At 42.7% G+C, this 25653-nt stretch overlaps 1 protein-coding gene and 1 pseudogene across 1 annotated transcript in view; one reads left to right on the top strand and one right to left on the bottom strand.

Moving 5' to 3' along the window:
* The window catches only part of SPOCK1 (SPARC (osteonectin), cwcv and kazal like domains proteoglycan 1), a 541227-nt gene that overhangs the window by 257950 nt on the left and 257624 nt on the right, over nucleotides 1-25653 (bottom strand). The gene's annotated exons all lie outside the window — the stretch shown is intronic.
* Nucleotides 4233-4352, top strand: LOC136643348 (5S ribosomal RNA; annotated as a pseudogene).

Here is a 25653-nt window from a genome sequence, read left to right as displayed (position 1 = left end):
AATCATTGTAGGCAGACCTGCAACCTAATTCAGAGGAGTATGGCACCGATTTCGTCTACAGTCATTTACTTTAGTACTGCATTATACCACTTCAAAATCAGCATTTCAAGGGATAACTTGAATGAGACATTTAAAGCATCACTTTAGAACCAACAATACGAACATTTATGCCAAAACCATTTGTGCTATTGTTTGCTTGCCGAGTGTCAACAGTTCCATTGGCCTCAATACATTCAACCCATTTCAAGGACTTTTCTTGTTTGTGGTCACAAAGTAGACATGTTCCCTGTAAAACATGTCTCTTGAGGTTTTCAATACATTTTTTGAAATGCTGTTTCAATATATTTTTCACTTAAGCTTTTTAAATCATTATTCCTCTGGCAACATGTTGCACATATAAAAAACAAGGCAACTTCAGTATTACTTCAATGATGCAGGGAAGCCATTCCTTGGAAGTGGAGTACTGTCTGAAACAGCGCTATAAGGAGGCACTACGAGCAACAGGGCAGGAAGCTGGTGCTCACTGGAGAGAACAAGCTGCTCTCACCAGCTACAATTGCTGGGTCAGTCAACCCAGGATGAAGAGAACTGCAGCCAGTGGCATCTCTAGGGGTGTGTGGGCCGCTCCGGGTGATGGAAACAGAGGGTGTGACACCACTACTGGCCAAATTTTTTAAAATCTTGGTATTTTTGAATAATACAATCATTTGATGCAAAATTTCATGCCAAATGTAATGAAACAAATGCCGTAGAAATAGCTCTATTCTATCAAAAGTTATAGCCAAAAAATCAGTGGGGTGGGAAATGGTGCATCACCACACCCACTGCTAGGGCACTGCCACACCCACTGCATGGGAGGAAGTCCATCATGGGGATGATGCACTTGCCTCCGACACCGGGTGATACAAACCCTAATGATGCCACTGACTATAGCAAAACAGCACTAACAGAAGGCAAGAGAAATGTTAATCTTAAAAAAAGAATTTTTTTTTCCCCCATGTGGAAGTGCAATGTAAGAATGCTGCAGTGAAGAAACATAATAAAACACACATCAGGATACTGTAATAGTCACACTGCCACAGGCTTGGCATTTATATACAGAACCTAATGAGGGAATTCCTTTCTTTGTTCCTCATAAGAGTGTCAATTTCATGCCCTGTAGTTTTTAAAATGAGTCACAAATCTCCATGATTTGTTTCCCCTTCCATCCTCGGCAAGATTACGACAGTACCTGTGGTCTGTAACGTTTAGTGAATTGTCAACTAGGGAGCAAAGGGTTTTCACTGCCATAATATACCCTCAAAAGCACAGTCATTGTGCAGTGATTCGTCTATTGCTCAGAAGAGGCTGCTTTTGGTTGAGAAGCTTCTCGGGTATACTTTCCATCAAAAGAAAACGCAGAAGACTGCAGCTATTTTGACCAAAGGGCTGTTTCATTTTCTTGACTTGCATTGTAATCACATTAATTTATCTTCCTACAAGGTAGATGTTTTTTCAGACCCAAAAGAACAACATTTTGTAAATAATAGTAATAATAAGTCAATGTGCCTAATTTTGTGAAGGTATTTTTAGACTAAAAATTTGAAGAAAGGGGTTCTTTTTACACATGAGGTGAGGGGGAGTCTTCCCCTATCTCAATTATCTTCATGCCAGTGGCACTGACTGTTGCAGAATTCAAGAACTCATCTACTTAAGTTGCAAGTATAATTCACATGTAGTAATCAATGCAAATATATTTTAATATATTCAAAAAGTACAGCTTCTGCCTGCATATAATCTGTGTCTTGAAGTTGCATGTGTAAACACCCCAGCCCAAGAAACTCTGCCTCTGTCCCCTTAAGGAACAGGGGAAGGGAAAGGCAGCAGCAGGATCCTCAGGATCCTGCTGCTGCCAGGCTGATTGGAGGTAATTTTCACTTACCTGAACAAAACAACCAGAAACCACTTCCTGTTTTTCGACTGCAAACAGGAAGTGGGTTCTGACTTCTTTTTAAAGGGCTTCAGGAGACCTGCAGAAGCCTGTGCATGGCTCCTCACATCCCTAGGAGGCAGGAGCTGGCTCAGGTAGGTGAAAACCCCCAATCAGTCCCAGCAGGGGCACGATCCTGGGGATCATACTGTTGCCTTTGCCCTGCCTAGCACACACTTACCTAAGTTCTCCAACTCCCAAGGCCACAAACAAGTCAAGACATAGTATAGATCTACAGAATCTTTTGTAGCCAGGTTGTATAGTTCAATCAAAATAAGACTGCTTATTACATGAACTAATGCAACACTGGAAAAACTCAGTGACAAAACTACCAATAACACTTTACTAGTTCTCCACTCCCCCATCGGCATTAGCGTTGTTTGCCAAGCTATTTCCACCAACATTTCTGTTGACCCAACCTTTTTATTACAACCAAACAAAAATCAAAGTATCTTGAGAAAGTGATTGCGCTGCTGCACAACTCCTAAAATGCACCGTTCTTAAGTGCTTTCTAAGTGTAGTCATGTGAAGGGCACTTCCCAAGAAATTGGGAAGTGCATAGCCCACCTGATGCACGGCCCGCATGTTTGTTGATAGTGGGGCTTGCCTATTTTTTCTATTGCATCCTTAATACGACACAAGACCACGATCATGCACATTATCTGTACGTTCCAATCAGAACATATCTGTTAAAGTGTACAATGTTAATTGAAACTTAGATTCTCTTTGCACATAACAAGTGTAGTCTCGCTCACTGAAGAAAACAGTGAAGCGAACCATGCGCAGAATTCCACTTTCACCGTAGAACCAGCAGATCATTCATTTGTTGTAAATGTTTAGTCCTCTTTTTAATCCAGTGAAGGTCAAGGCAGCTAACACCATTTAAAACAATAAAATGACCCTACTGTAAAACACACAGCACACACAAAGCAGTTGACATGATCACAGAAAACAGCTGACAGAAAAATTGATACAGCTAAAAAGCCTGTTAAGGAAACAGACCTCAATATATTAATTAACCCAAGGCTTTTCAAACTGGAGCATTCACAACACCCCAGCCAGAAAGCCCTGGCCACTTTCCCTTTAAGGGGCAGGGGGGAGGCAGCGATGCAATCTCTATGAATGCATCGCTAAGGGGGCTGCAGAGACTGGGATGTACTCAAAAGTCATTGCAGCAGCCTGTCGGAGGTGCAGGGAATCCTGCGTGACCTTCTGCAGGGCTCCCCAGGTCTTAAAAAGTGAAACCGCAGCAATCAGGCTCCACTTCTGGTTTTGCGGAAGCGAAGCACAATCGCTCCACTTTCACTTTTGAAGCTGCGGGAGCCCTGCAGAAGGTTGCTGCAGGGACTGGTGAGTACATCCCTTTCCCTGCAGCCCTATCCCTTAGCGACCCTATCCTGGGGATAACATTGCTACCTCTCCCCCTGCCCCCTCAATTACTTAACTGTGGTTCAAACTCTCCTGGAAAGTTTGAAAACCGCTGAATTAACCCAATGGTGATACAAGGCCTTACAGAACTGAATATTTTGTTCCCATGTTGGAAGCCATCAGCGTGAGAAGACTTCCTTTGGGAGGGAGTTCCATAATGTGGGTGTGGCCACCGAGAGTGCTATCTGTTGTGTTCCAGCCAATCATAATTCAGACATTGGTGGAACACAGAGGAGTGCCTCTCCAGTAGATCATAATACCTGTGGAGATTCATATGGAAAGAGACAAACCTTCAGATAGGTCATGGCCAGTGTGACATAAGACTATAGTGTTCCATTTTTTTCTGGGGATTGTGGTATTTACATTTCTGCTCAATGCAGTTGCATAAAAAAAGCTGAGGCAAAGTTTTAGATCAGTAGCCCATGAATAATATTTTATTTGAATGTTGGATATATAAAATTGTGGCTCACTTTTGGAAACTCACAAGATGCAGAACATTCTTTGAAAAATGTGAAGAATGTTTGTGTTTGAAAGAATGTTTGTGTTTAAGGCCAACTTTGTACCTTCACTTATGCCAATGTACAGATCTGTTAGAATTCCAGCTCCAGCTGTGGTGCATTGAACTCCTAGTCTCTTTTCTCCCCTTTCCTGACAAATATACGGTGCAGAACAAAATAAAAGATTCTCGCAATACACACCTGCTAAGCATTCATACAGGAAGAAGCTATCAATAAGTTTTGGAAAAGCTGATAAGTATTGCAGCCTAGTTTAGGCCTTTTCCTACTGGAACTGAACAGAGATAATTTCTGTGGACATATTTCCACACTGCACTGCACACTGCAGCAACTGTTACCCTGCACATGCCTGATCTCATCTGATCTTGGAAACTAAGCAGGGTCAGGCCTGGTTAGTACTTGGATGGGAGGCCTCCTGGGAATACCGGGTGCTGTAGGCTTATACCATAGTGTTTCGAGACTGAAGGTTGCCAACCAACCATTTCCACACTGTGTTGAGAGTGTTAGCTATCACCACCAACATAAGATTAATTCTTCTCGCTTTTCTTTTGCTGACAGGTACTCAATTTAAGGTTTTATCTGCAGGAGGCAGCAAACTTGGAACAGAACAACCAGCCTCTGTGGTGCAGAACTGCAGAAATGCTATTGAGGGATTAGTAATCCAAAGCACATGGCTGGATACAGTCAGTCTTGAAAAGGCCTACTGATATTGCCAAAGGGATACGAACACTGAAGGAGAGGTTGGAGCTAACAATTTGAGAGCAGTGAACATTAGAGCAGGACAGTTAATGAAATGCAAAGTGACAGCATCAAACAACATGACAGTCTATGAAGGCCCTGAGGCAAGGATGAAATGGCAGCTCATCTCACAGAAATAACTAAAACTCCTAAGGCAAATCTCCAAAAAGCAACACAGAAAAGGTCTAATTAAACAGCCAGCAACATATGCCTTGTCATTTGTAAAGGATTTAGGCCCTCACATACTGTGCTCCAGCAACCTGTTTGGTGTGTCAACATTCCTACATGGGATGACAAAAACTGGGAGAGCTGAAGTGTTCAAGCAATCCAGTTTCATAGCTAGAGTGAGGCAAAATGTAAATACAACAGGTGCCGCAATGCGCCACGTAAGAAGACCTTCACACTCGCCACTGGAGCCATCCTAGGCAATGTGCAGGAGATGCTGCTTGGTTCAGAGATGCCCTTTGGTTTGGCGAGTACCTGGGCATTGCCATCACTGCCCAGAATGGCTCTGACGTGAGTAGGAGGGGCCGCTTACATGGTGCATTGTGGCCCACTCTCCACTCTCTGACACTCAGAGAACTTGGATACTTACTAAGGCAGTGTGGTTAACAGGTAAATATTATTCAGCATTCTATTTTCAAAACATATTCTGAATGCACATAAAACCTGAGATAAGTGAGAACATCTCCCAAACCACCCACAAAAGCTGTGATTGAGGTCCTGCTGCTAACTCAAACTGCTGCCAATATTACAATCCATACACTCATTTCCTGGCTGCACAATTGTCTTTGCTGAAAGAAATAATAAATTACACATCACAGAATGCAACATTCAGTCAAGACTCTCTGAAGCTAGCTGCTACCGATAGCTGTCATGCAGGTTTCTTTCCTGCTCTGTTCCAAATTGTCAGGCCTGGTTATAACTCCTCTTTCCCTCATTGTGTGCTCATGCATGGCAAGAGACTGACACAGACTTAACCAATTATGGACACAAACCTAACCCACTTTCCAGCACCAACTTAAGGGCAACACAGCTCCAAGGTAAGGGAACAAACATTCCCTTACTTTGAGAAGCCCTCCTTGACTGCAGCCCAACTGCAGGATGTAGCACATGTCCCACTGGCATTGCTATGCCAGTGCTGGAAAGCAGGTTAGGATTTGGGCATAAGCTGTGTGGCACCCATGGAAAAGCATAGCCCATGCAGATTTCTAATTGTACCCAATACAGCATCTAGTTTTGCCCAGTATATAGTAGATGGGTGTTGGTAGTAACATAACAAAACCTGCATTCAGTGTGTGTTGTCTGGGTACACACATCCAGCCTGGCACACATAGGAGTGGCCAGAAGTCAGACAAGACTTTATATGGATGCTATATACTTAACAGGTTCAGAGCACTTTAACAAAATGAACCTTCATGGTTGTGCAAGATTCAATTTTTTCATATGCTATGCAGATACATTCCCTATCTTGGATTGTTACTATACTAAGGGTGTAATCCTAACCCCTTATGTCATTGCTTTCCAGCACTGGCATAGTGGTGCCAATGGGACGTGTGCTGCATTCTGCAGTTGGGTGTCACTCACGGAGGCCTCCTCAAAGTAAGGGAATGTTTGAAGGGAGGGACCAGCCAGCACTTAGCAGACATGCCTTTCTCAGGCTCTTGAAAGGCACTCAGTTTTTCCCAAAAACTGCGGATCCGAGGAGATCCGAGGATTGTTTGTGAGGAGATAAAGCCCAGCCAGGGGGCTCTCCCAAGAGATTCCGCCGTCTTGGCAGCAATGGTGAAGAATTCATTTTGAATCAAGCTGAAGGCCCCTGCAGGGAAAGACGTTGGCAGCAGATCTGGTCTAGAGGGTAGAGCCTCCGTCTGCCTGAAGATAACATCCACAAGGTCACCAGTTCGAGGCCACCAGCACCGTGCGACCTTGAAGCAGCTGACAAGCTGAAGCCAAGCTATTCCATCTGCTCTGAGCGTGGGAGGATGGAGGCCAGAATGTGAAGCCAGATCGGAATGAAACACCTGAATGTAGTGGTTCTTGAAAGAAAGAACCTTCTTTCAATTGTAAAAATCCCTATTTAATAAGGGATTTAAATAAGCCTGCCTATGTAAACTGCCTTGAATAAAGTCTTGAATAAAGACCAAGAAAGGCGGTATATAAATACCTGTTGTTGTTGTTGTTGTTGTTGTTGTTGTTGTTGTTGTTATTATTATTATTATTGAAAGACTTAAGTAAGTGTTATTCCGTTTGCCTGGCACGAATTTAGTAATTTGATTGCCTGATTTGGTTCTTTTTTGTTGTGAGAAGAAGAGGAGGGGGGAGATTTTCCCCCAGCTGTTTATTGGTGTGAGAAGAAGTAGAAGAGATTTACCAAGCTTGTTATGGTTATCTGAAAATATAATTACAACTTTACAACTTTGAATTTTGGTGGATTATAAATTAACTGTCCTTGGATAAAGTTTGTGCATTGGAGTGTTTACTGCCTTGGTTTGCTACTATCGTTTGGGAGTGTGGCTGGATGTTTTCACATTCTTGAGGATTGAGGAATGCAGTTGCCAAGGTTACAAGTATAAACATAGAAGATAAGAGACAAAAATAAGACTAAGAACAGTGTACCAGTGACATCTAGTGGATTTAAAAAGACATTGCAAGATCTGGATTTGTGTTTATAAGTGGAGCAAGGAAGATAATACACTGAGGACATCTAGTGGTCTTAAAGAACATTAACAAAGATGGCGGCGAAATCAGCGAAAGTCCAAAGGGTGAGGATACAAAATATTCCAGAAGAGAAAGGAGAAGATATGTCACGACAGATTGCCAGATTAATATTAGAAGGGATTGATATATCGATGGAGGAGATATTTAAAGAACTGGATCCAGTGAGAAGAGTGAGCACTTTTTATCTGAGAAAACACGAATTACCAAGAGAAACGTATGTGAAATTCATCAGAACCTTTTGCAGAGATACATTACTGAAGGCCTCACAGGAAAAAGAATGGATAGCGGATGACAATAAAGTTAAAATTTTGAGATATGTTCCATGGAGAGTGAGGAAGGAGAAAGAGAAAATAATGAATGTGGTGGAAATGGACAGACTTCCAGAAATTTTGGGTCACCAACAAAAACCGACACAAATTGAGCAATGGAAACCTTTTTATGCTTGGTTGAAAATGAAGTTTTAGAAATATATGATAGGGCATTTAGATGGTTGTATTACATATATAATTTGATATGATATGATAGATGAATGATGAATGAAAAATGATATTAAGAGGTAAATTTAGAAAAGGAAATTGATTAAGATATGTAATGATTTATTAGTTTTAGCGATATATGATATATGATTTCCTGCACCCTCTTTTGTGTACGTGTTGTTTTTTTGTTTTTTTGTGTGTGTTGTGTGTTTGTTTATATTTGTTTTTGAAAAATATTTAAAAAATTAAATAAAAAAAGTAAGGGAATGTTTGTTCCCTGACCTCAGAGCTGCATTACCCTTATGTCAGTGCTGGAAAGCACTGACATAAGGGGTTAGGATTGCACCCTAAGTATATCTGACCAATGGCACCACCAATCAGCATCACTCTGACTACTGTTATGAACTGCAACCTAAAAAGGAGAACACTCCAAACACAACTATCAACTTATGCTTTTATAATGTGCAAGGATGTGATCCACAGGGTGCTAAAAATGAAAGTCTGTATTACAAAGAAATGGTGGCCACTGTGAGTGTGGAAGATAGAAACTTTTTCAATAACAAAGGCACAATATATCCAGATGAAAAACCGTCTATCTGCTCATCATCATAAAGTGTTATTTATGGGGAGATGCCTGAGCTTAGTTTGGTTTTATGTTTTTGCTATATAACCTTTAGCACACAATGTTTTTTTCCCTATATTGGGAGCACCAACACACACACACCACATCAGTCAAGAACACACAGCCTTCTCAAAGGACCAAAAAAATCAGCTGAATAGATGGCCCCTTTTAGTTTGTTCCCAAATGCAAGAGGTGATGGAGAAGGATGTAGCAGCGGTAGCAGCAAAGAGAGTGGGGAAGAACAAGACTGACATCAGTGTTTGATTCCATCAGACAGTAGGGGTTGACAATAATATAAAAACAGAGAACAGTACATTTGCAGTGTGGGGATATGGCTTCAGCGTCAGACATTCACGTGGAGCCTGTCCTAGTGTAATCACACAGATTACTATCAGTAACATTAGGAAAATTAAAAGGACTAAAAGGAGATATGGCATGTAGCCACAGTAGGTAAAAAGGATCCAATCTCTATCAATAAGCTTTTTCCATTTTCTAGTCTGTACCTCTGGGAAGACAGACAACTATTTTGACAGCCCTCAGATTTGTATGCTCCACAAATTTACAGATTATCATCTTGATGTACTGCACAAAGGACAATTTTCCTCATTAATATAAATTGAACTTCCGTTTCCAGCCAACTTGGTGTCAATGTCCAGAGAACCTTCAGCTCCCACTGAAATAGTGCAGAAGATATATTCAGCACCTCTTCAAAATCTGGCCTTAATTAACAGTGTGTGATCGTTCTCTTTACATCATACATCTCAGGCTTTTGATTCCACATGTATCATAAAAAGACTTTGAGTGCCGACTGGGAATAAATTCATTTGAAATATGAAGAATCTTTTCAGTTAAATATTTAAAAGGTGAAAGTGATAAAGTATTAACCTGCACTACAGAACTTTACTTGGGGAAAGAAATATACTTTATTGCACTGTATGTTTTTAGTATTGTATTACATTGTATTAATATAATTCCTATACTGCAAAACATTGAGACTGTATTTCCATCATCATAATTTTTTGGCTGATGATGAAAAAACTAGGGGATATAATATGATTGTACCTGTCCTAAGAACCTGCAACAATACCAACACGTTAGTTACCTGTACCTGATACATGGCCACACATCCCATTTGTACCAACATCATAGTCATCCAACTTACACCAGGGTGAGATATTCATAATCATTATGACTGAATAGGATGGCTACGGTCTTCGTACTGGAATGGCTGGAGGTAAATATTCTCCAAAGCACATCTTTTTGACTTTTAATTTTGATACAAGTGAGATAAGTGAGGTAAGGAAATTGGTGGTTGTGAACAGTGCATTGAAAGGTGAATGAAAGGGGAAGAAGGAGTTGGTTATAATGTAAAAGTGAGAGGTCATTTTGGATTTCACAAAGGAGCCTTTTGGAGAAGGGAAAGGTGAGATGGGGAGTTAAGCCACTTTGCTTAGATAATTGAATTAAGAAGCTGTAAAAGAATGGTGAAAACGGAGGTGTCCTGATACTAGAGACTTTGGTTGACATTCCACGTGTTCCTCCACAGAAAGCATGCAAAGCTTTCAAATAGATATGGCTGGGTCAGAAGGCAGATATCCAGATGGTGGTATTTCCCTATCTGTGACATGCAGGCATTTGTTTTTTGTAGGGACAAAAAAGAAAACCTTTAGGGGTATCAGTTCAAATACAGGTGAGTCTCCGTGACAGCAGATTTTGTATCTGCTGTTCTAATTACACAGGCCAACACACATTTTGCTTCCTTAAACGTTACACCAATTCTACACCATGGGTTCCTCATGAGGAAGCTGCTTGAACCATTCACTAATGAGGCTATACTATATCTCCAAAACTAGACATGATAGGGCAAAACGGATGCCATTTTTGGAATTGGCATCCCAAATTCATATCAAACCACCATAAAATTTGGGAAAAACTTTTCTGAACCTCAATTTTGTAGGCCTGTGTTATCTGCAGATTTGGGGTTTCCCCCACAAACATTTGCATCGTAAAAAACGTACTGGGGGTGAAGTATATCTTGCTTTAAAAGATCACTGTAAACATTTAAGCTTACAGCATGACAAAATCAGGCTGCTGGCAGCCTGAATACTTGATTAAACTATTAACAGCAGTTAACTTCTGTCTCCTGTTTTGCATTAGAGCTAGCTTAATCAAGTATTCAGGCTGCCAGCAGCTTGATTTCATTACGCTGTAAGCTTAAATGCTGTTAAAGCTTAAGTGATCTGTTAAAGTAAGGTATACTTTGCCCCCGGTAAGTTTTTTTAACTATGTTAAGCCATTTCTGCCCAACGTTGCATATATACAACAGGGACCAAATGTGTACACCTGTGGGCTGGGCAAAATTAATGTGTGTGCAGCACGTGTGGGGGCCACCATTGAAACAGGCATCTCCCTTATCTGCGGGGGGGGGGGGGTCCATGGAACAGATCTCTCACAAATACAGGGGCACGCCTGCATTGTGGTCTCTAATAAGTCCTCCGTTATCTTATGAGCAACAATCTTGCACAAATTCAAGCATATGTGCTTGGCTCCCCCAAAAAGGCAAAGAAAAAATACTACAATTTAAACAATGCAGGCGACTCTGCCTGCCATTCCATTTACTCCATATATGCCCCGGAGTGAGCATGAAATGGGAAAATGAAGCTGCTGTTCTCTCAGTTGCAGTGTATCGCTTGTGTTTTAGCTCTTAAAGAGGCAGTACATGTTTGTTGGGTTTAAAGGAGTTTCCACTATATATGATTTTGGCTTTATGCTCTGACCTTGGAACGTAACCCTCACATAAGACATGGGCTGACTGTATTCTCAAAATGGTGTTGCCTTTCTCTACAGATTGCAACGGGGGAGGGGGGAGTTTCCAGGTCTTTTTCTTTTTTAATGGTGAAATAAAGTTGGTTCTAATTTTGATAATGCCACTAATATGACAGATATATTTAATTTCAGAAACTTCACCCAAAAGATAAAATTCAGATGTACTACTGAAGATTTGCAGCTATCCAAGCTGAATGCAATTGAAAACGAAAATTTAAGAAGCTGGAACACCTGGGCTATTACATGGTAAAATTTCCTTCACAATTTCCCTGAGCAGGACTGCTGCTGGTAATGGAAACTGGCATTTCAATAACACACTTAGATAAAATTATTTTAGCCTTTTTAAAAAGAGCTTTCAGATTGCTCACTGATCTGCTAAAGCGGACCAAGAGGGTGCAACACATTTAGCTCCATCCTTTTCCCCTCTCTAATCCAAATCAAAGCCAGGTGAAAAGAATAAAGTGCACCGACTATCTTGAAATACAATACAACATTTCATTACACCTCTGGTTTTAGTAGAGGAATGTATTATCTGTATGCAGCCCGTGCCCCTCTATTGTTTTCCATTGCCAACCCAAATATAAATAAGAAAAGAAGAAGGAAAGTGAGCACAACCAATGTGCCATTTCTTTTTATTTTTGCATTTTTGAGCAACAACATTCCTCACTCCAGCTGGTTTTCAGTCTCTGTGATATTCAAGTGATAATGTAAGATATCCTGAAGTAAAGTTATCACAGGATCAGTTTATCACAGGATTGTTGTCTCTTACTGCATCAGGCAATTACCCCAAAATGACAGGTAAACTAGAAAGCCGTAATCCTATCACAAGCTGGCTATTGGTAGACACCATTTAATAAATCCCTGAAATGAAAATTGACAGAGTGAGAGTTGATATATATAACATTTTCTCGAAGCATCAGAAGGACGTTTACTAAAGCAGAGTCAGTGAAACGTGCTGATAATAAAATAAGGCCTGGAGGAGAAAGGAAAAAAAAATCAGGATGAGTTCAGTCAGTGCCTCTATTAATATGCATTAGCTGATAAGTCAAAGGTAAATACTAACAACATTTCCATGCTATCTGTGCTGCCATGAAGTGAATCCAATTACAGAGGGGCTGGCTGCATTACCTGTGCAGTGGAGACGAGATACTTTAAGGCATTTCATTTACCTTTCAGCTGAGATAATGTTGGTGAGGTGGTTTTGCCCTTTGGATTAGTGCATTGTCATAACCAAAAATGTGCACGGAATTGCTCTGAAAAAGACCCCTTCAGATGTAGCTGCAGTGGCATGGCTGCATCATGTCACACAAACAATAGGCTATCACCCAGCATCCAAATACTGACATGAGAAATGATCCCTATACTTGGGCCTGCCGCTTGGCTAGAGTCTAGTCAAACCTGGAAGCCAGGAGTGCCTAAACCAAGGAACTTTGGGTGAAAGAAGAATTCTTGCCTCCAATGCAAATATGTTGGTGTTTTTTTTTGCTGGGATAAGCACATCTCTTTCCCTAATCCAATTAATATAGTGGATCCACCAACTGACAAACTATATTCAGTCACAGGAACGCCAACCCTTGACCAGCCTGAAGGTATCTCTCAGTCACTGGGGAGTCTTTGAATAGGAAGAAAAATTGACCATTGTGAATGCTTTGGATTGTTCTGAAAACTTTGCTGGCCTCATGCTAGAATGTTTCTATTCCTTGCTTGTTCTAGACTTACTTTTGTCCATGTGAACGCAGGGTATGCTGGGAAAAATTGAACCTTGCATACGTCAACGAGTGAATGTCTCTTCATTGATTCCCAGCAATTCCTTCTTTCCCTTCTCTTTTCTGTTAAGCTTACTGAATGATGTCACAAACAATAACTATACCGGTGTCAATTCTACATGCCCTCTTCTCCTCCCAATTACTGTAAATTCAACCCTTCGATAATTGTATTCATTTTGCACTTTATTTCAGACTGAGCTTCACTTTTTTTGGGTGTCAGATCCATACTGGATCCTCAAAGGCACATTGGGGATTCCTGGATGCCTCCAGGAATTTCTGAAGCTTTGAAGGTTGGACCAGCCAGGCAAGCTCTCTGATGGGTATGAGACATTGGGCCACATCGTCAAAAGTCATGATTCCCGACATGGGTCTTTTCCTTAGCATGTGCATGTTAATACTGGTGCCCCAGAACACATGTGGTAACAGATCTCAGGCAGGGCTGGGGTCTGAGGATTAGTTGGATTCATGGAAGACAGATCTATCAGTGACTATGAAACATCCAAGTTCTTTGGCGTATCCACTGCTGTGAAGCAACAAGAGAATTATTCCTCTCATGTCATGCTTATGGGTTTTCCATCTAGTTGGCCATGGTGGGAAACAGGAAGCTGGACCTGGACTGATCCAGCAGGACTCTAATATTCTCCCTTGGTACAGTGTGTGTGTGTGCATGGGTGCGTGTGTGTATTATGGCAAACTTCTCAGGCTATTGTTGTTATCATGACCCCTGCCATTTCCCAAAGATTTGACTCCATTTCCCCTACATGTTCAGTTTTCCCAGTAAAGAAGAAAGAAGACGTTTTCTGATAATCATATTCAAAAATCTCCTGTTTCCCTTTAGGTTACCTGAAAACAGTCATCTGCAAACCACAATATATTTCTCCGGAAGAATGACACCTCTGTGTTATACAGTGGGCTCTTTTGCAGAAACAGAAAGTGTCTTTGTTTGTGCACCACCCAATGAACACTCGAGACATGGGAGAAAGGGCCACTATTATAACAAGTATTAGACAATACAGAAGGAGCGACAGAGACCTGCAACTGTTGTAACAGCAAAGAACCTGCAGTGTGGAGGCTGGAACATCAAGAGGCACCAGAATCCCATCTGGCCCACCAGACCGGGTATGCACCAGACTCAAAGCCCTGTCCCTTTTCAAGTGGCACAGCTTATCCCTTTCAACCCCATGAAGGGGTGAGGCAGCTGGACCGGGCAATGCTACCTCAAGCACCTGAGCCTTTGAGGCAGATCCCACAGTCCCGGCCAGGGCCCCCTGTCCAGACGCTTGTGCCGCTGGGCCCCTGAGGGCCGGAAGTGGGTTCTGCCCTGCCCAAAGTGTACACTAAAGGCCATACGCATGTCTTCTAACCTGCACCACCTGCTAGATAAAGTGACTATGTTAGTTGAACTGAAGAAAATACCTCCCCCCAACCCTTGACAGTCTGGGTTAGGTGAAAAAACTGCCTGCCGCCTGCCAATCCTGGTGGGCAGCAAAAAATTTCTATTTGGCCCCAATAGGCGACCAGTAAAACTCAGACTGCAACAGAAGCAGGCAGGTGGGTGTCAGTATTGTGCCACATGTAAAAGAGGAAGCGAGCCAGGTGCTGATGCCTTAAGTACCTCCCCAGGCCCACCCAGCTCCCTTCCCTCCCCCAATTCCCTACAGCATGTTCAGGCCGTGGCAAACAAACCCGATCTCGCTACTTGCATTGCATGATCGGCAATTTATAACACTAAAGAGGGTGGGACAAATAAGAAAGTTCTGCCAGCTATAGTGACCTCTACTGCTTGCTTTGTGTTAGCAGGGTTGAAGGAAGTCTGTGCAGCGTGTGCAAGGGGGAAAAAATCCCCATTGTTCTTTTCAGAGACATGAATAGCACTCTGAATGTGACACAGTAAATCTTCAAGAGATGCTGACTGGACTTCTGAGCTCAGAGCATTCTACTGATTAATTACAGAGATGAACTGGGAAGCAATTTCAAAGCATACTTTGTGTCTTGCTCTGCCAGTCAAGCAATGAATTCAGTCAGTGTTGGGGGTTGAAGGAAGTAAAAAAATCCGGGTTAAAAGGAGAATTGGGAGAAAAGCTTTCCCATAATGGTACAAAGTCTAGTTTGCCTCTTGTTTGGGGATTGACTCTGTACTTTCTCCACCCACAGAAATGAATCAACCCTTGGAAAATATTAGAGGAAGGCAACTATCATTCCTCAGATATTTACTTTTAAACTGTATTGGACTTGCATAGCAGACATCGACTGCAGGACCTGAAACAAAGCAGCTTTCAAAATCAATGCTACAGAAAAACAAATTCATGCTACTGTGGAGATACATTTTGCACACAGAGTGCCAAAAAAGTTTGCCTTTTGAATAAATGAGATTGCACATCCGTGTTTTGATTTCCAGCACCTCCTACAGTTCAGGAATGCTTGTGTGTTACAAACTTTACATGACCCACCTATTTAAACAAATGTATTACTTTCTCATAGGCATTTGACGGTGGAACTAATTTTTCACAATAATTATGCCATGGTAATATGCATGGCAAGTAAAATTACTGAATGTATTATTTACATTAAGTGGATGAGAAAATATTAATCACAAATCCCATATTTAAAAGACAAAATGGTTGTGCCATTAATTGGGTGTGCTATTGCTCTGGGAGATGAGGATTCCCTATCCTTTACACAGGGTTGCTCTGCCCCTTTAAGAGCAGGTTCCCAATCCAGAGATGCTCCTTGATTCAAACTTCACCTGGAAGCCTTGGTGACAAGGAGCAATCCAGTCATCCTCTGAGGACTTGCTCCTGGTGTTTTGCCCTCTGACACACATCAGGCATCCAGAAGGATCAGTGTCTTCTTGGTAGTGGCTTGGCTGGTCCCTATGTTATCCTTTTTTTACCCAACTTTTTTGTTCCTTAGTGAATGGGCGATGGTTGGCTGGTACTACTGTGGGTGTTCTTTTGTGAATTTGAATTGACTCAGCTATTTTTTGTTTGCATTATTATTGATTTGGGCAGGAGGTCTGGTCTAGAGGGTAGAGCCTTCGTCTGCCTGAAGATAACATCCACAAGGTCGCCAGTTCGAGGCCACCAGCACCGTGCGACCTTGGAGCAGCTGACAAGCTGAAGCCGAGCAATTCCATCTGCTCTGAGCGTGGGAGGATGGAGGCCAGAATGTGAAGCCAGATTGGAATGAAACACCTTGAATGTAGTCGTTCTTGAAAGAAAGAACCTTCTTTGAAATTGTAAAAATCCCTATTTAATAGGGATTTAATAAAGCCTGCCTATGTAAACCGCCTTGAATAAAGTCTTGAATAAAGACCAAGAAAGGCGGTATATAAATACCTGTTATTATTATTATTATTTGTTTTATTTTAATGATGTAGTTTACTGATCCTAGGTTGTCTGGAGTTGCCAGTTGGCAAGCAACACAGTAAAACTTTAAATTAACAAAAAAGCACTAAATTTGTTATTAAGAGATAACTGCAGTTTTACATGAGAGAGAACATACCTTCTCAGAGAGGTTTTCTTGTCATAGGTGATCAACATTCATAAAACCAACAGGGATCAATTGCCATTAGTGTCCATTCTCATTGGGTGTTGTTCTATCTGAAAAGATTGGCCTTTTCAGCCATGCTAGACACTGTTCCAGAACCACCATTCAGAGCGTGATACCACAGTCTTTTGAGACTGAAGGTTGCCAACTATACATTCTATCTATAACTTACTAAATGACATTTAATCCTTGTAATAAGGCACAATACTGTACTATTTGTATAATATACCATAATGTACAGGTATAAGCTAATTATCCACTGATTTTTCACCCATGGTTTTATCTCAATGTGATGAGAAGGGCCCTTTAAATTAAAGGAAAAAAGTTGTTTAGCAATAGTCTTGTTAATGAGAGAGAGAGAGAGAGAGAGAGAGAGAGAGAGAGAGAGAAGCCAGCTGACAATCCATCAATCATTTTCTCTCCAGGCATTTTCTCTCTGGGCATTCACTTCAAGGCAAGCTACCCCTCGCTTCTCCCTGAGCACGTGAAAGAAAGATAATCATTTTGTGTTCTTTCCCAGCACTGCGCTTTGAATGAAGGGAGGGGTCGCTGGCTCAGCGTGAAACCTTTCTAAGTGCCTGGAGACAGACTGATTGATGGATTGTCTGCCAAATGACTCTGTCTTACATCACAAAGGTCAGCAAGTCTGTTTTTAAATCACCTAGCAAAGGGACATTGTCTTCTGAATGGATTTGCTTTAATGTGATTTTTGCCATCCACGTGAGTTCTGGGAACGAAACTCTAATGAATAACAAGACTCAACATGTACTACGCTGTGCTATATAAAGTACTGTACTAAAATACAGTTGTGTGTTGCTTAGCAACAGGGGTGCAGACCGGCACCCGTCGCCAAGCAAGGCTTGACATTATACGAAGCCTCCCCTCGCCTCTGGACACTTTTCTGAACCTCATAGAGGCAGTGCACATTGGTGTGCAGCCTCTATGAGGCTCAGAGTGCCTATATCAGGCAAAAAAACATGACTTCTGGCTTCCTAGGAAACCAGAAGTCACGTGTTTTTGGCCAAAACAGCCAGTCTGAGCCTCGTAGAGGCAGCGTGAGGATGTGAGCGGAACACAGCTCTCATTGACTTTGGAGGCTGGGCAGGGTGAACAAAGACCACTGGTGGCCATTGCAGATGTGGGCTGTTGCTGTTTGGAATGTTGCTAAGCAACATTCACCTGTATAGTAATAATAAGGTACCATTATAAGTAACCCTACAGTCATTTGTCTGTTCTTGAGTCTGCCACATTAGGGTAGATTTGCATATGCACTGAACATGCTGACTGTATGAGGATAACCATCATTGGCACATGAATGTCTTTAAGTTTGTTCTGCTAATGTGCATACCAAAGCCACTAAAAAACCGTTACTGGAGATGGAGCAGCACTTGGGTATCTGTGTTGGGATGGAGTTTCAATTACACATGTCCCCAGAAAGAGCTCCGCTGAAACTAAGGACTCAGGGCGCAATCCTACCCTGAGCTGGAACAGGCAAGCCAGAAGGCTTGCGCTGTATCCAGCGCAGGAAAGTGGCCAAGAGTGGCTTAGCCAGAGGCAAGGGGAAAACTTTCCCCTTACCTCTGGGAAAAGTGCCCTTTCCCCTATCGGTCTCCTTGGACTTGCATCACTGTCATGAATAAGTCCATGTTAGGCCTAAGTGGGCATGAGAAGCCTGAACCAAACAAAGAAAGTGTAACTGAGAAGTTGCTAGCAGTTCCCAGCTGCAGGAATGTGGGCAAGTAAACAAAGAGGAAGGAATGTGTTGTCTCTCCTTTGATGGCCAGGAAGGACAGATAACAGGAATTACGACCAATTGGAATGCTAGCACCTCAGCAGACAGAGAGTCGCCTTAACAAAGGTGATTGAGTGCAGCTGTGGATCTTCAGTTGGGAGGGGTAAGAACTATGAGGGGCTAGCAACAAGACCAACTTTGGGAAGGTTCTGTTCATCAAGAGTTCTGATTGGACAGTCTAATAATTATGAAGTCACCTCAGTACTATTAGCATAGAAGGTATAATAATGAGTGCCCAAGGGGTGTGGGAGTTCCTTCTTGGACAGAGAGGCTTGGGGACAACGATCTGCATGCGTGTAAGCTCCTTTGTCCATCATAGGCACCTGGCCCCATAGGTAGCCCTGGAGCTAAGAGATCTACAAGAGTAACTGACCCAGGTGAGAGATAGGTATTAATAGAGATAGCCAGCTAGCTTTATTATTTTATTGCTGATATGTTTCCTAGATATTTATGCCTCTAGCATTTGCTGCCTTATTGTAGAGTGTGTAACCTTATGTACTTAATAAACTAAAGTATCTTTTACTAAGTTGTTTCATTGTCTGTTGGGAACAAAGGTGCACAATCCTGCCTAGCCGTTCAGCAAGCTACCAAGTGCTTGTTGAGGTCTAGTAACTTGAGGACAGGCTTTAATTGGAGAAAGAGCTCAGTGCCTGCAAAGGAAAGCATTAAGCCTAGAGGGTCTCAGTGTCCCTGGACTGAGGCACTGGCATGTACAGGGTGGTGGCAGTACTATCAGGCAAGGGGCCTTGATGGTTTTAAGGTTCAAAAACCAAGAACCCTAAGTCTCCAACCCCCCTTTGTTTATGACAGTCACCTCTTGAGGTGGCGCAAGTCCGAGGAGAGTAGAGTGGATTGAAGCCGCTCCATTCTCCCCGGGAACGGGGGTTGGGATCCTGCAAAAGTGCTGGATCCCAGCCCCGCCTTCCGCTTCCTGCCCGCCTGCCCTCCCTGCCCAGGAACGCCTCCCTGCCACCTCCTCCCCACCTTCCTTTGCTCCTTGCGTTGGCCCAGCCTGGCTGACACAACCCGTGTGGAGAAAGCCGGCGCAGAGGCTTGCATCAGCCTCCGAAATTGACGCTTCTTTGAGCGCCGGCCCAGCTTCCTCCTGAGGAGGCACAAACATGCCTTATGGTATGTTTGCGACCCTCCTGGGCCAGCTCAAGGGACTTGTGTCAGCCCATGGGCACCTTTGGATTGCACCCTCAGTCACCTCTCTGCTCTGTCTCTTTCTCTCTCCCATATGCACATGCACAGAGCTGGTCCACTCTTGCAGGTGAATTACCAAGGCAGAAAACAGCAGCAACCATCAAAGGAACATTATTTTCCCCTAATCCCTAACTACTATCATGTAACACCTGAGGGAAAACTATAGTGATACATATACAGTATATCAGACACAAGAAATCACGCTGTTACTCTTTCTCCAAGCAAGTTCTACTACCATGCTGAGACAGCTTCAATTATTAAGAGATACAAGTTTCCTGAGAAAAACTGGGCAAGTTTTAATCTTTTACAAGATTAAAAATTGAAATCCTACAAGGTGATTCGTTGTTAATTATTCTCATTTTGCAGTGATAGTTCACCATCAGCAATACATTTTTTGTCTAGCAAAAACTATTCCCAGTCAGACTAGTAGTAGCAGCAAGACAAAAGGCATGGTTTGCATCTTTATCCAAAGTCATTCAGCTCTAGTCACATGGGAAGAGTGAGGGCTCCAGCCACTGCTCTGGAACTTGTCTCTTAGGCTTGCCCCTGCAATTACACATACAGCAGCTCTGCTCCCGCCTTCCCTGTGTTCAGCATTTTCAGTACTCCAGGGTTGCAATCACAGGACAGCTCTGCAGAGGAGGGTTGAAGCTACATAGCTATTGCACACTGTCCTGTTGAGCCCCTCATGCATTTGCAGTTCACAGGACGGCAAATGACTGAATACATCTACTCTCTCACAGGCAAGTAAAAGAAAAGAAGAGAAATATGTATGAAAAGAAATATTTACCTGCTGGTGAGACTCTATCCCTATTTATTTATTTGTTTAGAAGATTTATTTCATGCCATTTTGTATTGACTTAAAGCAGCATACAACACAATAAAATACAATTTAAAATAATTAAAACAATATAAAATACAAGTATAAATAAATTAAAAATAATTGCAACTCTTTTAAAAACCAGGTTAAGTTGCTGCAGGGGACGGGCAAAAGCAACAACATGATCTCCAGGATCACACCATTGCTGGGCTGATGGGGGCGGGAGGGTTAACTTACCTTATGACAGCGCCCAGGGAGGGTGCAAGGAGCCCTGTAGACCCCTCTGCAGGGCTCCCCAAGCCACTGTATGTATGGAAACCACTTCCAGTTTTTGACTGTGAAACCAGAAGTCGTTTCTGATTGTTTCTTTTTTAATCAGACAAATGCTTGGGGAACCCTACAGAAGGCTCCGTGGGGCTCCCCACATCCCCTGGAGGCCAGTGCAGCAGCAGGTAAGTTAACCTCTGCCCCCCCCAATCAACCCCAGCAGAGGAGCGATTCTGGGGATAGCGTCACTGCCTTCCTCACCCCTTAAAGGACCAGAAGCAGAACTTCCCAGCCTGGGGCGTCATAATGCCCCAGTCTGAGAACTTCAGGACTATATCATACAAATGGATTAATAATAACAAAGCAGTATTAAAACAAAGACTCATAACCAGTGATTAAAAACAGTCACTAAAAGGGGGCTTCAGGGTTTATTCCTCCTCAAAGGCTAAATGAAATAGATTTCTTTAAAACCCCAGCAGAAATCATATTATTATTATTATTATTATTATTATTATTATTATTAACAGTATTTATATACCACTTTTCAACTAAAAGTTCACAAAGCGGTTTACAGAGAAAAATCAAATAACTAATGGCTCCCTGTCCCAAAAGGCTCACAATCTAAAAATTGTGAATTGCTGAAATATAACACCTACCCCAAAAATATCAAGAGGTTATACTAATAAATAAACTATATAAAGTTATTCATAAGATAAAGATCCTTTTCAGGTTCTAAGCTTCCTTCTTCTTGTTCACAACAAGAAGCAGAATTTCTTTAACTTACAGCCCAACCCTAAAACTGCACTGGTGCATCTAAAGCAGCTTAGGAGCAGGCTGCAGGTCTCCTTTGGGTAAGGGGATATATTTCCCATTACCCTGAAAAAAACTCCAGCCACCTCTATGGGGCTTCTTGGATCTCCACCAGCTATACAGCTTGTACAAATTCAGGAAGACTGTGTAGGGTTGCCTGGCCAGGCAAGGAAGCTTGGATGAGTTGTGGCTGGCTGCTGATCCCAGCCCCCTCCCAGGTTCAATCCTTCCTCTGCCCCAAAACACTCCCTCCCCGAACTTAGCAGTGCTGGCTGGCATGGGGTCTGGATGTGGCTCTGCTGAGCTGGCATGGGCCTTCACACCAGCCTAGCCAACTCTTGAGTAGCTGCAAATGTGCCTTATAGCACATATGAGACACCCTGAGTTGGTATAGGAACATCCGCACTGGCTCAAGTAAAAGTTAGGGTGGTGGTGTTACCGTGTTTCCCTGAAAATAAGACCTAGTGTGTTTTTTGAGAATTGCTGAAATATAAGACCTATCCCAAAAATAAGATCTAGTTGTGATCAGGGCCAGGACGGAGGAACGGGGCGGAAGGGGTCCTCGGGCGGGGGGGGCGGGTGCAAAACATGACCAGGAATGCTGCACTCCATGCCCGCCACCTAGAAAGCACCTGCTGTGCTGCCTTGGGCAGAGAATGCTGAGGAGGAGCTGAGGCTGGAAGCAGCAAGCGAGGAAACCCTGCCTACCGGGCTCTGAGGTTCTCCACACGTTCCAGAGAGTAAGTCCCATTAACTATAAAGGGACTGACTTCTGAGTAGACAGGCAGGCAGGGAATCTCCTGGGTGCTTAAGGAACACCCTCTCCACACCTTCCAGGGAGTAAGTCCCATTAACTAAAATTGAGAGTTGGGAGAGTTAGAACAGACAAAAGAAAATATTTCTTTACTCAGCGTGTGGTTGGTCTGTGGAACTCCTTGCCACAGGATGTGGTGATGGCATCTGGCCTGGACACCTTTAAAAGGGGATTGGACAAGTTTCTGGAGGAAAAATCCATTACGGGTTACAAGCCATGATGTGTATGTGCAACCTCCTGATTTTAGAAATGGGTTATGTCAGATGCAAGGGAGGGCACCAGGGTGCAGGTTTCTTGTTATCTGGTGTGCTCCCTGGGGCATTTGGTGGGCCGCTGTGAGATACAGGAAGCTGGACTAGATGGGCCTATGGCCTGATTCAGTGGGGCTTATGTTCTAATGTTCTTAACTATAAAGGGACTGACTTCTGGGTAGATAGGCAGACATCCTCCTGGGTGCTGAGGGGATATTTTTGTACAGTATTTTTGCACTTGAATGACTGTGGATTGTTGTACATTAAAAAAAAAAGAAAGACCTACCTTGAAAATAAGACCTAGTTTTTTTGAGCCAAAAAATATAAGGCAGTGTCTTATTTTCGGGGAAGCACGGTAGTGTCTCACTGGTTCCCACACTTTACCAGTTTTCTAAGAAACCAGAACTGAACCTGGTTTCAATCCTGGAATCAGGGTTTAATTGGCATTGGCAAGACAAGAATATGAGCTTTTTAACTTTGTGTAGTAAAGCTGCACTCCAGGAAGAAAACTTTAGCTCCATAAAGGTCTTTCCCCTCATTTCCATTTGCTTTCCATACCCTTAAGACAGTTTGGCATAATTTCTGTCCCTCCTGCTTCTGAATATAAGACTACCATAGCAGCTAAAACCTTTGTAAAGTCAATCCTTTCTAGTCACCCCAAACTTTCCCAACCCCCTGGGTTAGGAAAATTATCAACATTACTTTAAAAATAAATCACTAGCACTACCACACATTCCCTTCGAGATAAGGTTGTCTTCGTCTTAGATCTAAATAGAATTCAGCGTCTGTAGCAATTCTTGTTACCTGGCCAAAGATCTCTAGAACCATTTCTATAAAGAACAAACGAAGGTTCCAATCAAATTGCCTCTCTGAAAAATAGTTCTTAGCCAAGATCTCCTGCATTGTACATATTTCTGTGTCCAGGATCTTTTGATCCATAAAGTTGTCCAATGGTTCAATTGGACCACAAGTTTTTATCCCAAACATTTCTATTTGCGATGAAGTCAAATTGAGACAGACAGGTTTCTCTCTTCTATTTCGCCCCCATAAGTTGCAAGCACTTGATCCTTCCTTCAGCAGCCTGCATCTGGAAAATACAAGCCTCAGAACTATTAACGATTATTAAAGGTTCTTCCTGGAGAACCTGTTCCCAATTAGAGTTATTTCACATGAACACTAAATGTGTGGCAGTGGGAGGAGGCATGGTCAAGAAACTTGAGATTGTTTCCTGATACACTTTCTCTGAATGTGGGGGTGGGGGAACTGGACCACAAGCTCTACAGTTTCTTTCCAGGGAAAAATGAATCCCACAGTTTATGCCAATTTACATTCCCCCTGCTTCTTACTGGCATGTTCCATGGGCAACACTTCTAACGCCCCAGTTCTGCCCCCTACCACATTATAGCATGCAGCCACACAAACAGAGACTTGCTGCATGGTAAAATGGGGGGAAAGAGATTGGATAGCCTGCAGGATGCAAGTAAAAATATTTTTTTACTTATTCCCCAGCAGGCTGCCTGATCACTTATCAGTCTCCTTGGACCTTTGCCAGCTACACAGTTGGCTCAAGTCCTAGCAGAGCCAAGGGGCGAAGTGGGCAGGAAAATGGGGGATAAGTTCTGGTGTGCACGACAGCTACTGGATCCAGCCCCTTCCTTCCTTCCCAACATGCCCTATTACTTCCCCTCCCTGTTCACAAACCACCACAACCCCACACCAGCTTACCCACTGTGGTGCAAGTTGCCAGCCACAACAGTGAGCCTTCAATGTTGTCACTACTGCTTCGTGGCAGCAGCTTAGAAATGGCTTTTGACAGCATGCACAGTGCACTGCCAAAACACACTTTATGATAGTGGGACTCCGCCTTACTGGTATTGGGTAGCCCATAGCATTAGGCTGTATGTTTTCTTACCCTCATATGAGATAACACTAGAGACTTACAATATCTTTGTAATACACATTTTTAAAGAAATAATTGCAAACTATTCAAAACCAGTAGATTTCAAAAGGCAACAGCAGAATGCTGGCGAAAACATTGTCTAGCCCGAAGGCAATTGGCCTTCATTCAACTCCCAGCTCTGTCTCCGTCTTCAGAAAAAACTGTAAATTGCTTTTTTCTTAAAAAAAACAAATTTATGCTGCACAGAATTGGTCTGAGACCCCAACCCTGCAAGTGAATTGCCCATTAAGGAAACATTCTTGCTATTAAAGGAACATGAAGATTCTTTTTTCCAAATTCTTGACTCCAGTTAGGTGACACTCTAAGAAAAAAAAATCATGATAGATCCACTCATAGTAATCAGATACCCGCATTCACAACAGAATAATGTGAAAATTACTAGAATACTCATCAGACATTCCACGTCACTGCAACAGAGACAAACGGGAGATAGTGAAGCCTTTTTCATCAGGTTTGCTCCTTCCCTCCCAGAACTGTCTCCTGTATTTATATTATGTAGATTTAATATATAATATTATAAAAGAATGTGCTTCATTTATTCGTACCTCCTGTATTTTGTATCAGATCTAGTTCAGGCTGTTCCAAAAACCCCTGAGAATACGTGAATGCATGGATATGGGAGGACGCCTCCACCCTCTGGAGGTGAGGGAAGTTCTGCTTCCCTCACCTCCAGAGGGTCTTCTGAGCCCAGCAGAGGCTGTGTGCGTCCACCCACGGCCTCTACTAGGCTCAGAATTACTCTAGGTGTTGAAAAAACAGCAACTTTTGGTGCTTCGTGAAAACCAGTAGTGACGTTTTTAATGCCATATAAGGGGTGCATGTGGGGTAGCCACATTTGGTAGCCCTGGAAAGTTCAAAGTGAGCAACTCTGTTGAACAACCATCAGAGAGAGACTGAGATTTTAAATGTCTCCAAGCTCTGTTTTCTAGTCTGGAGAGTGCAGAGATTTGAAGGGGCCAGGAGACTTATGCTTCTTTGCTCCATCATATCTCTCCTGGCCCATTGATGATGTGGGTGTCAAGGTTAGGGGGAAAGTGAAGTTCTTGAAGGGGCCAGTTCTTAAGGGAATCATGTTCAGTGGCTTCTGGTTCTGGAGTCATCTGACTGGCAGGCCCAGGCTCAA

This window comes from Tiliqua scincoides, chromosome 2 (genome assembly GCF_035046505.1).
Source record: "Tiliqua scincoides isolate rTilSci1 chromosome 2, rTilSci1.hap2, whole genome shotgun sequence".
Taxonomy (NCBI): Eukaryota; Metazoa; Chordata; class Lepidosauria; order Squamata; family Scincidae; genus Tiliqua; species Tiliqua scincoides.
This window is presented reverse-complemented; position numbering and strand designations above follow the sequence as displayed.